The following is a 16,243-nucleotide window of genomic DNA, read 5'->3' on the forward strand; positions in this document are numbered from 1 at the left end:
CCAGCATCTGGACCATGAAAGATGCCCAATGATTTTTAGTTCACCTTTGCCATTTTTAATATTTGTAGCTACCCTGAGGGAGTTCATAATCTTTATGTCGTAACAGTGATAAGATAAAATGTGTTGCCATGGATATGCATATCAGTGGCAGGGATTCATTCCTCTTTATCTGGGAAAAGAGAATATACTGGAAAAACTTCAGACAAAGTTTTCCAGGCATCTGAGCTTGGGAAGGGATGTTCCTGCAAAGGAGAGTGTGTGGGTAAAACCCCAGAGGAATTTAAGTGTTTGGTGTTTGGAGATTGCCTTGTCCAAGGGAGGAAAATAGGACAAAGGAAAGTAATTAATAGGTTAAAATGAAGCTGAGAAAGTGAAAAAGAGATTTAAAAGCAGAATGATGGGTCTTCAGTCCTTCCCCTGTGTTCACCTAGTTAGTGAACTTTTTTTTTTTTTTTTAAAATAACAGACTATTAGTCCACACCTAAACAGTTGCATTTTGGTTCTAAACTTTTCATTCTTGCAGCTATCCTTCACATCTTGGAAAAGTGAGTATGTGTGTTGAAAACTCCACTTTCCTAGAGTTAGCATTTTCCCAACTGAACAATGAATGGCAGGCTTTATAAAGATAGTTTTGCTAGAAACTTTTCCTTCTGAAACTGTCTCCCACATGGTTTTTGAAAATGTTTACTACACTGCACAGCAAACACTACCACCAGCAGATTCTCATCTCCACCCCAGCATGCAAAGCACCCCTGTTATTTTCTTTCTCCAGGAGGTTCCTTTCTCCTGGGCTTCCACACAGAACATTCAGCTACCTGATTAAACCCATGCCCCTGCAGGGAAAGATGCAGGAGCAAGCTCTGTCTTCTGCCACTTCTACATTTCAAAGAAAGTTTGTTTATTCCCATTATCAAAAACCCATAGCCACAGAGATTTGCTTGGAGGAATTCTAGAATTGTTAAAAAAAAAGAAAAGAAAAAGAAATAGCATTTCTTTCTCCAAATTGTTCAGCACAAAGGAAACCAACTCATTCTTATATAAAAATGCTCTCCTTGACCCACTATCATCAGAAGGAGTCTTTAGATACCACAGAAATTTCCAGTAGAGATGACAGATTGTCCCCCTGAATATTTCTTACATTTCATGTCTGGGGTAGGATAGAGCTAATTGTATCACCTGATTGAAATCTGGCACTTAATAAACCCCATCACAGATAGATAGCTGGGAAAATTGTATTTCCTATCTCTTTAGAAAGCAAGTAGTTTGGGAAATCTATAAGCCTTTAAGTTGCAAAGGTTTCTTTTGAGCTTCTGGATAAAGGGAAAAAAATAAAATAAAACAGCTTTTATTTGAAAAAAAATCAACAGAATTGCTTCACCTAGAAAATTTTACACCACTATTAATTCTTCTTTTTCCTCCAAATTTGCATTATGGGGACAAGACTATTTTGTCCTGCACATTTATTATTTTCTTTTTCCCAGTTACCCTTTAGATATCAAGATCCAAAATTTACCTTGGAGTGTCTATAACAGTTCCCAAAAATTGTTTTACTGAATTGACCCTCTACTGTTCCACTGTCCTATGGCCAAGGATGACCACATTATCAATAGTGCACACTGGGATGCTTTCCTACCAAAATCTAAGTTTGGGGTATAGAACTAAAGGGCTAAATGAAGTTGGAGCTGAATCATCCTGTTGGTGGTGCCCTGAATGTTACAGGGCATAGGCCCTTCACAAAGGTGAGACAGCAGGGAGCCCCTCTTTTTCAAGCCCTGGTTTGTACAATCATGCCAGAAAGATTTCAGACATGTTGCTCAGAGTAACAGGCATAAATTTAATAGAAGAGATGGGAAAGGGGAAAAGGGGACATTTTCAAGGGAGAAAGTGGGTCCTCTTAGGATCAGGACAATGTTTCTCTCCTGCCTGCCAGTTTTATTGGGGGTCCCAAGGAAGTTTCCAGAGAGTTGGATCCAAGTCTACCTCTTGACTTTTGATGAACAGCAGGATGACACCAAGTCATCCTGCTTTTAAGTCCCACTGCCATAACAATTGTTATGGCCCATACTGATCAGTTCTATTTGAAAGCTGTTCTTATAGATTTTGTGGTTAGGGAGAAATATCTTTATCTCCCTGAGTTCTGGAATCTGGTATGTGTTAAAATCACAAAAGTCCCCCTTTCAGGGTGATTTAGGTTCTTCTCATTGGCATTTTAGGTCTGCATTTCTCCTGTAGATAACAGGTTGTTTGGTAAGGAATATAATGGATCCTGTCAATTTAAGCCAGGCAGGGCTGCAGTAAATTGCTTTTTTAAAAAAGAAAACATGCAGGGGTCAGCAGAGTGGGCCCAATTTATAGAATTATTCCCTTAATCTCTGTTCCCACCACTTATATCTGTCTGTCCCATCATTGAAGACACAGTTTATCATCTTTTGTGCCTAGTAGTCTGTTCTGTTGTCATTTCCAAACTTGATTCTTTAATTCTTTCTTCTAATTCCTTGAGTTACTTCATAACTTTTCAGAGAATTCTATTTTTTTTATTTTGCTTAAGCATCCAAAGTTAGTTTATGTTGCTTGCAATTTTTTGTTTGCTTTCAGTAATTCTTAAAACAACTGACATAAACTGCCAATAAAGACAATACAAAATGCATGAATGAAAACAAATTTGAAAATAACTGGAAATCCTGTTGTCAAGAAGCATGATACCAGCCCTGACCTTCTAGAGCATCCCACAAGGTCATGATGTAAAGGTGCATGCACTCATTATTCTGTTGTGAAGTGACTCATGCATTTAACACTCAGGAGGATACTTCAAGGTTGAAGCATTTTCTTTGTACATGCTCAGCCATAAACAAGATTTTATGTTTTCACATAATAGATACCAGGATTAGTTCTCCATGTAAAGGGAGTGGACACAAGCCAAGTAGCAAATAATAATTATTAGTCAAGAGCTAGTCAAACTGGAAATCAGACAGTTCAGGAGAAGCATCTTTTGCTATTGATCTGATTGCCACCCAAGCCATTACTTTAATATGAATGTGGTAATCTAAGGCATAGTGAATGTATTCAGAGAAAATAAGCTTCATCCAACTCTTACCTACAACATATGAGAAAATAGAAACTTTATTTTTGTTCAATAACATTAAATGAGCACATTAGAAAATATTATAATCTAAAGAAAAGTTGTAATGATAAGCCCATTAGCACAGCTTATCCATCAGTCCCCAGCCACCTACGATCCTGACTCTACCCTAATGATGTTTTATGTCTCACCATGAAGAGCCCCCTCCATTAGAAATAGGAAAATTGATGCTGGCCAGGTGTGGTGGTGCACACTAATCCCTAGTGAGCCTCTAAAAAACTTAGCAAGACCTTGTCTCAAAAAACAAACCAACTAAACCCTGGGTTCAATCTGTAGTACAAAAAAAAAAAAAAAAAAAAAAAGAGGAAAGAAAAGAAAAATTGATGCAAACCCTAAAGCTGTATGCAAGCTAAGAGTCCATTGTAAGCTGTTTTGTTTTTGTTTCCTATCTCATTTACTTACTGATACATGTTGAACAAAGCATCTATTAGAATAGACTTACTGTAAAATAACATTCCAACCATTCAAAAGTGTGAAGAGTAGAATGAATGCTAAATACATTACCATATACTATGGAAAATAATATTCATGACCCTGAAATGAAACTAAATGTTACTACACTTTTGCTAAAAAATAAAATCAGAAGCATCAATAATTTCTGTACCCATTAAGACTTTGAAAACAATATACTCATTTAGTGACTACTCATCAGAATTTCTGCAGTCATAACTGACCACTTCACCTTTTCTAAGAGAAATTATCATCTTTTTGATAAGAAATACATCTGGTATGCTGGTTGATGTTGTTTTTGTGATGCTCAGGATTAAACCCAAGGTCTCTTGCTTGTGTGTTCTCTTACTAAGCTAAATCCTAGCCCCAGTTTTTAAAATATAGTTAAATCAACAATGAGCACTAACACCTTAGGGAATTGTGTACATAAATCTTTTTAATAATAATTATTTTATGGGGGTGTTTCTAATTATATATATATATATATATATATATATATATATATATATATATATATATACTGTTAAACAATAATTTTGTTATGGTTTGGTATCACCCAAAAGCTCACATGTTAGACAAGAAGGTTCAGAGGAGAAATTATTGGGTTGTGGGAGTCCTAAATCAATCAGTGAATTAATTCCCTGATAGGGATTAACTGAGTGGTAACTGAAGTTGTAGGATGTGGCTGCAGGAGTTGGGAATTGGGGCATGAATTTAGGGTGTATATTTGTATCTGGCCAGTGGAGTCTCTCTGTTTTCTGATCAACATGTGAGCTACTTCCCTCTGCCACACTCTTCTGCCATGAGCCCTGAAGAATAGAGTCTGCTCCATGAATTGAGGCCTCTGAAACCATGAGCCCCTAAATAAACCTTTCATTTTCTACAATAATTCTGGTCAGGTCTTTAAGTTGCACAAGCAAAAAAGCTGACTAAAACAAATGTTATTACAATGATGTTGACTCTACTTTAATATTTTCCTTTATATGTTAATGCCTATACTGTAAGCTCTACTGTTTCTCAAAGATGTATCCTAGGGCTGAGGTTATGGCTCAATGGTAGAGTACTTGCCTAGCACGTGTGAAGTACTGGGTTTGATCCTCAGCACCTCATAACAATAAATAAAATAAAGGTATTGTATCCATCTACAACTAAAAAAAAAAAAAGGTGTATCCTAGTACTACTGCCTGGAGAGCATAGTGCTAAGTAACACCTACTTAGCAGAAGCTTGTTTGACAACTACTGTGACCTCTGAAATATTGCTGCAAGGGAACAACAGAGTCCAAGGATTATTGGCCGTTACTACTTGCTGTTCAAGTCATCCAGCCAAAAAAAGTAACAAGAAATATGCATACTTGGAAATAGAAAAAAGCTGGAGCTACTTGAGGTCAAGGTCTCTCAAAGTCATTGGATGTGATCTGTGATTAGGATGGCTACTATTACTCCCAGAGATCTAGATCCTCTGCTGCCTGACTATTTGCCTGAGAGTACTAATGCAATTGATGTGGGGCTTTGTAGAATTTTCTATAATCTCTTGAAAGATTTAACAGCAGGAATCCATTTGGCAAATTCAAGGAAAACAGATCCCTTTGTGTAAATCTCTAAGAAGCTACATTTACAGGTATCAAGTTGTTCAAAATACAAAATAATTTAGGAAGTGTTAGCATTCATAAATAGACATTTTGCAAGAAACCAATTATTAATTTAATATGTTAATGGAATATCTGTCTCTTCTTTGAAAATATCCATTTGACAAATTCTAGTGCCTACTTTCTTGCCTGTTTTAAGAAATTTTGCATTCTTCTGTGCAGCCACAATTCAAATCTCTATTTTACTTGTTCCAGTGGGGTGGAAAAATGGGAAGCTTCTAGCAAACACAACCAAAAAAAAGTGGTGTTTTTTGCAGCATGACTACCCAACTTCAGTGGAGCACCGAAGTTACATTACAAAATATCTTCTCTTCCTTATTGTGTGTAGCCTTGCAGGGATGAAAAATCAAGGGCTCCTACTTTCCCACAAACCAAATACTGGCAAATGCCATTGCAACTAATTCCCGTTCTTAGATGAGACACTGAAACGTGAGCACAATTGGTGCACATTGGTTGCTCTGGACTTTACTTAACTACTTGGTATTGAACCCAGGGGTACTTAATCACTGAGCTACATCCTCACCCCTTTTTATGTTTTATTTAGAGACACGGTCTTGCTAAATTGCTAAGGACCTCTCTAAGCTGCTTAGGGCCTTGCTAAATTACTCAGGCTGATTTTGAACTTGTGATCCTCCGGCCTCAACCTCCCCAGATGCTGGGATTACAAGCGTTTGCCACCACACCCAGCCGAATACATTTTTTTCCTATTAAAATTTGTCTTTTTGCTACTATCAAAAACTATGGAATTCAGCTGGGCACGGTAACACACAATCCCAGCGGCTCTAGAGGCTGAGGCAGGAGGATCACAAGTTCAAAGCCAGCCCTTAGTAAAAGTGAGGTGCTAAGCAACTCAGTGAGACCCTGTTTCTAAATAAAATACAAAAAAGGGATGGGATGTCTATTTAACATAATCCTTGAAACTCTAGCCAGAGTAATTAGACAGACAAAATAAATTAAAGGGATACAAATAGGAAAAGAAGAACTCAAACTGTCACTATTTGCTGACATGATTCTATACAAATAAATTCAGCAAAAAAGCAGGATATAAAATCAACACCCACAAATCATATGCATTTCTGTATATCAGTGACGAATCCTCTGGAGGAGAAATTAGGAAAACTACTCCATTCACAATAGCCTCAAAAACAAAATACAATACTTGGGAATCAACTTAATAAAAAAGGTGAAAGACCTCTAAAATGAAACTACAGAATGATAAAGAAAGAAATTAAAGAAGATCTTAGAAGATGAAAAGTCTCCCCTGTTCTTGGATAGGCAGAATTAATATTGTCAAAATGACCAAACTACCAAACACACTATACAGATTTAATGCAATTCCAATCAAAATCCCAAAGGCATTCCTCATAGAAATAGAAAAAGTAATCATGAAATTCATTTAGAAAAATAAGAGACCCAGAATAGCCAAAGCAATCCTTAGCAGGAAGAGTGAAGCAGGAGGCATCACAATACCATACCTTTTTTTAAACCATACTACAGAGCCATAGTAACAAAATAGACATGTAAATCAATGGTACAGAATAGAGGACACAGAGAAAAACCCACATAAATACAGTTATCTCATGCTAGACAAAGGCACAAAAAACACACATTGGAGAAAAGATAGCTTCTTCAACAAATGGTATTGCAAAAACTGGAAATCCATAGGGAGCAAAATGCAACTAAGCCCCTATCTCTCACCATGCATAAACTCAACTCAAAGTGGATCAAGGACATAGGAATTAGACCAGAGATCCTGTGCCTAATAGAAGAAAAAGTAGGCCTAAACCTTCATCATGTTGGAGTAGGCCCCTACTTCCTTAACAAGACTTCTAAACACCAAGAAATAAAATAAAGAATCAATAAATGGGATGGATTCAAACTGAAAAGTTTCTCAGCAAAAGAAACAAAGAATGAGGTGAAGACAGAACCTACATTTTGGGAGCAAATTTTTGTTATACACACGTCAGTAGAGCATTCATCTCTAGGGTATATAAAGAACTCAAAAAAAATTGAAGACCAAAATCACAAATAACCCAATCAATGAATGGGAAAGGAACCGAACTGAACAGACACTTCTCAGAAGAAGGTATCAATCCATCAACAAATATATGAATAAATGTTCAACATCTTTAGCAATTAGAGTAATGCAAATGAAAACTACTCTAAGATTTCATCTCACTCCAGTCAGAATGGCAGCTATTAAGAATACAAGCAACAATAATTGTTGTTGAGGATGTGGGAAAAAGGCACACGCACACATTGCTGGCAGGACTGCAAATTGGTACAGCCAATCTGGAAAGAAGTATGGAGATTCCTTAGAAAACTTGGAATGAAACCACCATTTGACCCAGCTATCCCACTCCTTGATGTACACCCAAAGAACTTGAGAATAGCATACTACAGTGACACAGCCACATCAATGCTCATAGTAGCACAATTCACAATAGCCAATTGTGGAACCAATCTAGATGCCTTTCAATAGACGATAATAAATGCCTTTCAATAGAATGGATAAAAAAATGTGTAAATGGATAAAAAATGGATAAAAACTGTGGTGTATATATACACAATGGAATATTACTCAGCATTAAAAGAAAATAAAATTAAGGCATTTGCAAGTAAATGGATGGAGTTGGAGAATATCATGCTAATCAAAGTAAGCCAATCCCCAAAAACCAAAGGCCAAATGTTTTCTCTGCTAAGTGGATGCTGATCCATAATAGGGGTGGGGAGCATGGGAGAAATGGAGGAACTTTGGGCAAAGGGGAGGGAGAAGAGGGGAGAGGGCATGTGGGTAGGGAAGATGGTGGAATGAGATGGCCATCATTAGCCTAAGTACATGTATGAAGACATGAAGGGTATGACTCTACTTTGTATACAACCAGAGAAATGAAAAATTGTGCTCCATTTGTGTACTATGAACTGAAATGCATTCTGCTATCATGTATAATAAATTAGAACAAATAATCAATACATAATTAAACAAAAAACAAATAGGGTTGGGGAGTGGCTCAATGGCCAAGTGCCTCTGAGTTCAATCCCTGGTACCCTGAAGTCAAAATTAAAGACAGGCAGTCAGTATAGATAGATAATCTGGTCAGATGAAAGAAATAGAGGCTGATTTGTGCCTGGAGATTGCCCCTGAGGAATTAAAATGTTCATACTTCAGAGTCCTTCCTCCACCTTTATCTAGATAATCTACCCTTGCTCCAACCTGTTGGTAAGGTAAACTGACTCAGGAATTGTCTCTCTCTAGAGGGAATTGTAAAAGTTGTTAGTTAATGCACCCTGGGCCAGCTTCCTGCCCAGATCACTCCATCTTCACCCCTCCAGCCATTGGCTTCTTACCTTTTTAAAAACAATTAATTAATTAAATAATTTGCCCTATTCAAAGTTCCTCTGTTCCTCCCATACCCCCTACCTCCTCTAGGTTGATTCCACAATTTGGCTATTGTGAACTGTGCTAACTATGAACATTGATGTGGCTGAGCCACTGCAGTATAAGGTTTTTAAGTCTTTGGGGTATAGACCAAGGAATAGGATAGCTGGGTCAAATGGTTTCCAAGTTTTTTAAGGAATCTCTATACTGCTTTTCATATTGGCTGCACCAATGTACAGTCCCACCAGCAATGTATGAGTGTGCCTTTTCCCCTACATCCTTGCCAACATTTATTATTGTGTGTATTCTTGACAACTGCCATTCTGACTGGAGTGAGATGAAATCAGATACAGCAATAATGTCCAAGATATAAAGAACTCAAAAAACTTAACACCAAAAGCAAACAAACAAACAACCCAATCAATAAATGGGTGAAGGAGATGAACAGACATTTGTCAGAAGAAGATATACTATTGATCAACAAATATATGAAAAGAGGTTCAATATCTCTAGCAATTAGAGAAATGCAAATCAAAACTACTCTAAGATTTCATCTCACTCCAGTCAGAATGCTTCTCACCTTTCGGCCATCCCATTGGAGCATCTCTTGGACCAATCATGTAAGTAGGACTGCAGGAGAGAAATAAGGGTGGAAGAGAGCAGGAGAACAAAGGAAATCTAAGATGTATAAAGGAGGTAAAATGTTCTCACTTATTGGAATACAAGGATATTAGGTATGGCTCCCTTCTCCCTCATGGGAGAAGTCTGTATTACCCCTTTTTATATGCTTATCTTGATGTACTTCTCTGATGTTATACTTCAACCTGTGAGGAAGCAGAAATCATCACAGATGACTAGCAGTATCACCCTCTATCCACCGCAAAAAACAAAAACTAAAACAAACAAACAAAAAAACAAAAGACAAAATCCAAGAACTATGGAATTCAGAATTGGGACTCTTCCCATGAACCTTTGTGTGTGTGTGTGTGTGTGTGTGTGTGTGTGTGTTTATGTGAAAACTTGGAAAAGAAAGTTTCACCTTGAAAACTGGATGCAGCCTCATTAATCAGAGGAAAGAAAGTTTTTGCTTCTATAGTTTATTGGTTATGAAGCTATTATTAGAAAAGCCTAGTTATTTCACAAAGTAAGCCACCACAGGGCAAAAGTGCTCTTCCCTCTCTACTCAGCTGAGGAAGAATTTGTATTGTTCAATAGGATTTCTTATACTTGAATCTATATTCCTTTTAATTGCATTTTTCACCACCATGCCTGAGTCTCATAGGAATCCTCTCCTTAGCACATGCATCAGATGACAGTCAAAGTCAAGAAGGCAAATAAAGACTCATTTCACCTTAAGATCTTATCAAGTTTGCCATATTTACAAGATGCAGGAAAGATATGTAAAAGAGAAAAGAAGGAATAGGTGAAATATGCTCTTCGACTGTTTACATAATTCCTTGCTGCATAAGGAATTATGCAGCAAAAACAGCCTGCCAGTATTTATTTCCAGACCCCTGCCACCAACCTCAGTCTTATTATCTGGGAGGAACCCATTCTCTGCAAATAGAATGAAATGCCTGGAACAAGACAGACAGTGTTCTCAATATACATGTGAGAACTTTGCAATCCAGAGAACAAATATGCTGGTTCCCAATGAGTTACCTAAGAAATCAAGGCCAGAACCTCTAGCTCCTGGTTTAAAATCCAAATCATTTTCAGGAATAGTTACCATGTTGCTTGGAAAAAAACTTTTACATCATTGTAATTCAAGAGCCACAACGTTTTTCAAAGCAATGGTATTTCTCTTATACCTTTTAAGAATGCAAATACATGATTTGGGGTTTTTAACATGCTTCTCTCTTACTAGAATATCATCCACAACCCTTTTTAGGGCAGCTTTTTTTGGCCAACTCCACTACCTTTGGGGCTTGTTAAGAGTCTACCTTCTTCCAGAGTTCTCCCTTGAAGCATGCCTCAGGCTGTGTTCATTGCTCTACTTCTGTATTTCAAATCTTTGAAAGTCAAGCGTTGTTTTTCTTTTTGTCTTGTGATTATCAATACTGTAATTATTACTTAATGTAACAATTCCAAAAAAACAACTTGCCTAAAAGAAAGTATTCAGATTTACATTACATGAGCAAACTTATAACACTAGATACCCTGTTCTAGTGTTTTCCTCCTATGAAGTTAGTTTATTATAGCAGATTAACAATTACTTTAGAAAATCAGAAATGGAAAACCTTTCAACAGTTTCACTGAACCAAATATAGCTTCAGGCTCATCACCATTCATATCATGAACATATTATTTTGAAATTTCATTTGTGTTTATTGAACCCAGACTGTATTGTTCAGTGTACTGGGTATGGAGTGTTGAAGGTCAAATACAATTCACCATCTGCCTTTCTTATTGGAGCAGATAGCAAGGCAGATCATCATGATGAAATTCAATGAATTCTCTTTCAGAGTTATACATAGGTTATCATGGAACTCCTAGAAGACATCCCTAATTGTTTTGATACACAGGCTTATTCATTGATTAGAATTTCTGCAACATGGTTATTCCTTAAGAATATATTCATGGATTTAAACACGTTGTGTTGTTACAGAGACAAATGTGTACATCACAATCCAAAATGTGACCATAAAGGAAGACTGGGTAAGAGATAGCTCTCTCTAGGCATTATGTTTTGAAAAAATAAATTGGAGTTAACTGGAAGTCAAGGCAGAAAGCAGAGCATTTGCAAAGGTTCAAGATATTCTGGTACCTACAAGAAGGGTGAATGTGATTGATTTCAGAGTATAAGAATGGGGCTCAAGGTGTGGATTACAGAAGTTTAAGTGTAGGAATGAGACTGGAGATTAAAGCAGATATCAGGTCATAAAGTTCCTTATGATCCATGCTAAACATCTTTACTTAATCCTCTGTGGAATGGGAAGCCAGGGAATGATACTGAATATACTAAAATGACTGTGTTTCAGAAAGATGATCTACATAGCTGATTGGATGTTATGTTGGAACAGTTATTCTGAAAGGAAAGGTCGCTGCACCTATAAATTCAGATGAATAAAATGAGTTCCCAAACTAAAGCAATTGTAATAATTATGGGCAGAAGGGAACATTCTCAAGAGGTGCTAGCAAACTGTTTCAAAATAAAAAGAGCCGAGAATGTAGCTCAATGGTTAAGCACCCCTGGCTTTAATTCCCAATACCAAAAAACAAAAAAACCTCACATGAAGCAAATCCAACTAGATCCTAAGATCAGAAAAACTGAAGAATAAATAATAGTTAATACTATTAAATAATAAATAATAGTTAATACATGGAGGCTTCAACTCCAAGGAAAAAATATTCTAGGTCAAGATAAAGTATTAATTCAAAAGATACTTCAGAGTTTATCTGAAAACCAATAATTACTTTATAAGACCAACTGAAATAATTATATGAAGTGATTGCAATGGAATATCAAAAGGAGAGTTTGAATGTTCTTTTAGGATTTGAAAAATTGGCAAGTCAGTGGCAAATCATTACTATTTGTGACACACTTTCTAGCAGCAGCCCCGGAATACTCCTGGAAATTGTCTCATAGACTGTGAGAGTCATATATGTATTTGGTAATCTTAAAATCCTTGAATTGAATTTGGTTCAAAGGATCTAGACCTTATTACTTCCTCATGTTATCATCAACATTTACTTTGACCTTCATTTAGAAAAAGGAGTCTCTATGTCCACAGGAGGCCAGTTACGTTATTATGTGGACCTGAATTTTAGAGCATACAGGGAGTGAATTTTCTCTCATTCCCTGCAATATTAAGCAATAAATTGCTTTTGTTGACATTGCATGTGTATCCATTACAAGGCAATTTATGCAAATACAACTGTTTTATTACAAATCTCATTATCTGAGAAAATCGTGTTACAGTCCTTTTTGAAAGTTCAACATGAAGCAGCTTCTGTGTTTATTTAAATTTTCCAGGACCATCCACGAGAGAACAATTATTAAGGCTCTCTTGGATGGCTTAGAAAAATTTTGAATGGGCATCTGTGTTCCAAACAAATTATATGACTCCTGTTAAAGCACAGATTCTTTTCTCTCATGTGATTATCTTGATTTGCTTTAACCCAGAATGACATGACAGAGCTCATCATGCTCTGCTACCAGGTGCAGGGCAGAGATAGCTCCACTCTGGGTTCTAAGTACCTGCTACCTGAAGACTTAAGTCAGAAGGAAATTTTGAAGCTAGAGCATTCTAAAAGGGGAAAGACATTTATAAATGAGAATTACAATCCTCCATGTCACTCTGTTTAGAGAGAATGGAAGTGAACTCCTTCAGCCTGCTCCCAGCATACAGAAACAACAGGATTGAGCCTGTGCTTGCTTACTGTCTCTCTTATACATGTGTGTGTGTGTGTGTGCGCGCACACACACACACACACACACACACAATCCATACACTCATGGGAGATCATGAATAGCTCACCTCCTCTTCTTATACTTTTTATTTGGTGAAAGCAAATTAATAAGAATAGTAATTTGCTTATGAAATAAAGAACCTTGTAATTACAACTAAAGGCAGATATCATCTATTACTCAGGTTATATTCCAACTATTCAAATTCAAAAATAACTGTCCTTATCCAGTGTGATCCACTAATGGTCAGATATTGTTGGATATTTAAATGCTTTCCCTATGTCTTCTGTAATTTACCAGCCTGAGGAAGCAGGCACCATGAATCTCATTTTCTCTATGAAGAAGCCAAGGCTTACAAAATTAAACCCTGTATCAAAGTGTTTATAATACAAAATATTGGAGTTTAATATTCAAATACAGGTCTTTCTGGTACCAGAACCAGTGAGCTTGCTCATTTCTGCACCATATCACTTTACTTACACACACACACACACACACACACACACACACAGAGTGAATTTGTGTCCTTGAGGGTCAATTTCAAGAGTCAGCAGATAAGGAAAGAAGTGTACATTTAATATTATCTCAAATATTCCATCAACCAGTTGGGTGTAGTAGCACAAACCTGTAATCCCAGTGACTCAGGAGGCTGAGGCAATAGAATCGCAAGTTCAAGGCCAGCCTCAGCAACTTAGAAAGACTTCTAGCAATTTAGCTAGGTCCTAGAAAGACCAGAGATGTAGTTAATAGGTAAGAGGATGCCTGGGTTTAGTTATCAATATTAACATATCCCTTACCTGTAAGAATATAGAGCAAGTTTTCCCTCTTCTCTTTCAGAAATATCATATATTCCTCTTTCTTTCACTAGATATCAGAGGAAATAATTATATATTTTTTAGAAGTCATGGGATATAAATACATATCTTTAAATACTAGAATAACCTTTGGAGTCACAAGATCCTCACATTGAAAGGGTCCACAGAAATGAAACCAAATGAACCTCCCACTTTTTTGAGGCCATACTCACATGGAGTATGATACAAATTACAATTTCCCCTTCCCTCCTTCTTTCCCACCCTGTCATTTCTTATTATATAAGTATATAAGTTAATTTATTCAGATTAATTGCTCATATGATATAATTCCAATTAATTTTATTATGAATATCTCCAAGTACCATCATACTATGAGGAACTAATGTTCAGGACATCCCCTGAAGCTGAACCTTCAGTGTTCTCTCAAACTTCTACAGCAGCACATGGCTTTTAATTGATCCTCATCCCCAAGAGAAAATATTCTCAGACTGAAGGATTTCATTCAAAATGATGTCTTAAGATACAATTTTTATTTTGGAACTGGGACATTTCAATGAATGATTGGATAAAAAACACATTCTGAGGGAGTTCAGACCACATTACAAGGGCTGTTCATTTTTGCAAAGTCATTAATTAGAAATCCCTGATATTGTGTCTTAAATTTCCACAGAGTAACACTAGGAAAACATAACTGTATGAACCACATCAATGATCTGTCTTTAGAATACACTCTTTTATAAAGACTCAGAACAAAGATATGACTTGGTCCTAAAGGAAGAAAAACCATCCTTTACTGAATAATCAGCAATGATTTTAACCTTATAAACCTATAAAGTTTGTAATAAAACAATTACAATTCTTTCTTTGCTTTATCCAGTACAAAGTTCAGTATTACAATTGAGTATCTGAGATTCATCTATGAGCTCTATCTTACTATATTTACCCATATTCTCTCTTGATCTTATCAGCCTCTAGTCATATTGTGATCAAAGCAGGACTCAAATAAATAAAGAAATAAAAACAGTCATCCTAAATGAATAGGTATATCTTTGGGGACTCATGAAGTCAGTTGTTAATGAATCCTATAAATCATAGCATGGCACAAGGCCAAGGTTAAGAATTCTATACTAATCAGAAAGTTTTTAACTAAATTACACTCAATATTTCTCCATCAGGAACACAACAGTTGAGGCCATAGTAATGAATGAGACAGACAGGGTCTCCTGTTAGAACCTGAGGGACAAAGTAAGGGCAAAAACAAGAAGAAATTATATTAACACAAGATAAGAGCTGTGGAGGAAGATGCTAGACCAAGCCAACAGGACCAAGGATGGTGGGTGAATGTGTGTGGTCAAACCTAGAAATGATGTTCAGGATGACACAAATCTCTGATGAATTTTGAAATAATAGCTAATAAGGATGCACTGAATTAAAAATAAAATTTACAACCAAACCTTAGCCCCTTTCTTCCAGCAGCCACATGCAGATATATCAGCCATATTTTTAAAAAGACATATCTTAATATACATGTTATCTGGGAGTCAAATACTCAAAGCTCTGTCTTCAAAACTTGTGATATCTTTCCTCATCAAATACAACTCTTTCTTTCTTCATGATTAATTAATTAATTTTGCAATATTGGGGATTGAACTCAGGGGTGCTCTTCCAATAAGCTCTATTACTAGCCCTTTGAATAATGATAATAATAATAACCACAATTATTATTATTATTTGAAATTTAGATATGGTCTTAGTAAGTCCAAGCTAACCTCAAACTTGCAATCCCCCTGCTTCAGCCTCCTGAGTCACTGGGATTATAGGTGTGTACCACCACACCTACCTTGGAATCTATTTCTCTTGCCCTGTTAATTTGTTCACATTTATAGTCCATTAGCCACAGTAGTCAACAAGCATTTCAAGTGAATAAATTTTTTACAAACAAAACTGAATTTAAGCTTATTTGAGCATAAGAACTATATAGAAATTTCCAACCATGCACACACACCCACATATACAACACACACACACACACACACACACACACACACACGCATACACACATTTACTATATCTAATATTTCAGTATGTGGAAACCTTAATATTTATTGTCAAAATTCCTAAAGTGAGAATTTTGTCTCATTTTCTAGAACCTGCCAGTAGCCAATATTTGAACCTATTACTTCCAATTTGAGTTGAATAGACAAACATTAAAGAATCCTAAGTTTCACTAAATAAAACTGTCTTTATTAGAATAATCTAAAGTCCAAAAGGTTAAATACATTGTACAATCTGGATATTTTATTTTGTTTTGTCTTAGTCATTCAGCAGCATTACTGTTAGTCTTCAATCAAAATGGAACTGTGATACAGTTCACCTAATTCTAAACCATTCTGCCCATTTTGG

General features: G+C 36.3%; 1 protein-coding gene across 9 annotated transcripts in view; it reads right to left on the reverse strand.

Annotated features, from left to right (window-relative positions):
* Grm7 (glutamate metabotropic receptor 7) overlaps positions 1 to 16,243 on the reverse strand; it is an 825,658-nt gene that overhangs the window by 526,999 nt on the left and 282,416 nt on the right. The gene's annotated exons all lie outside the window — the stretch shown is intronic.

This window comes from Ictidomys tridecemlineatus, chromosome 16 (assembly GCF_052094955.1).
Source record: "Ictidomys tridecemlineatus isolate mIctTri1 chromosome 16, mIctTri1.hap1, whole genome shotgun sequence".
NCBI lineage: Eukaryota > Metazoa > Chordata > Mammalia > Rodentia > Sciuridae > Ictidomys > Ictidomys tridecemlineatus.